Here is a 1,252-nt window from a genome sequence, read left to right on the forward strand (position 1 = left end):
CATTTTTTGTACGCAGGAGTCGAATTTGGTGAAGGATGCGTGTTCGAGGCCAAATCTGCTAGCAAAGCGATGGAGGAAGCCATGATACCTGAACCCCACACGGCCCTGCCATGGGGGTTTGCCCATGTCGTGTGGAGATAAGAGGTCGTGTAGCTACAGCAGAGAAGGAAGATGGCCTAGCCATGTGAACCTCACACGGCCGTGCCATGCTTTGAAGCCCAATGAAGCTTAGGCCATGTACACCACACGACCATGTCAGTTTTCAAGAGACCAGAGAAGCCTCGGTCGTGTATGCTACACGGCCGTGTGAGGTTTCCAGTGAGCAAGAGAGTGTTGGTCGTGTGTACCACACGGCCGTGCCGGATTTCCAGAACTAAAGGCAGCTCAGGCCGTGTAGATCTACACGGCCGTGCAAGGGGGGCTTTGGTAGAGGCAAGCCACAGCCATGTACCTCACACGGCCGTGTGAGGTTGGCAGAGAAGAGAATGGAGCAGGCCGTGTGAACCTCACACGGCCATATTTCGGGGTCGTGTGGCGCCCAAACCCCTCTTCTATATAAGGCTTCCTTCATGAATTGAAAGGGGATATTCTCCCCTTTGGGAGAAAGGTAGATTTGGGATGATGATTGAGGATCTTCTTCCTTCATTTTTTCCCTCCAAGCAGAACGGTGTATATGAGGAATTGCATAACAAATTTTGCTCAGGCATATGGAGAATAATTTTTTGAAGCATGGGATAGATTCAAGAGTCTTCAAAGATACTGCCCTCATCATGGTTTTGAAAAATGGTTGATTCTGCACATATTCTATGGGAGAATTTCTTTCTCAGATAAGATATTATTGGATTCATCAGCTGGAGGTTCTTTTATGGATAAAAGTGTAGATGAAGCATATATGTTAATTGATCAAGTGACATTGAACATCCATGAATGGTCGAACATAAGTTGGATGAAATCTCCCTCAAACATTCAAGAAGTCCAAACCATAAATGCTATAGATCCTATCAAACAAATTGTAACTCAACCATCTATGAGTTTTGAAAATCACAAGTCACAGAACGAGGAGTTTAAACATTTAGGGGCAAAGATTGAAAGTATTGTTTCAAATTAGTTTAAAGAAGATCCCCCTTCTTCGCAGACAAGATCTAGTGAAAAGTGTGATGATGTTGGGTTGAGAATTAAAAAAAATCATGAAGAACTTTTGAAGAAAGACATGTTTTGAATTGAGGAAAAGAATAATAGAAGATCACATGAA

The 1,252-nt window shown here is 43.8% G+C and overlaps 1 non-coding gene across 1 annotated transcript; it reads right to left on the reverse strand.

Annotated features, from left to right (window-relative positions):
• Nucleotides 1-671: 671 nt before the first annotated feature.
• On the reverse strand, nt 672-777 carry LOC122003108. Its single transcript, XR_006117781.1, has one exon. It is a non-coding gene; the product is annotated as a small nucleolar RNA R71 (small nucleolar RNA).
• Between the last annotated feature and the right edge of the window lie 475 nt (nt 778-1,252).

The sequence above is a fragment of the Zingiber officinale genome, chromosome 7A (assembly GCF_018446385.1).
Source record: "Zingiber officinale cultivar Zhangliang chromosome 7A, Zo_v1.1, whole genome shotgun sequence".
In the NCBI taxonomy this organism is placed as follows: domain Eukaryota; kingdom Viridiplantae; phylum Streptophyta; class Magnoliopsida; order Zingiberales; family Zingiberaceae; genus Zingiber; species Zingiber officinale.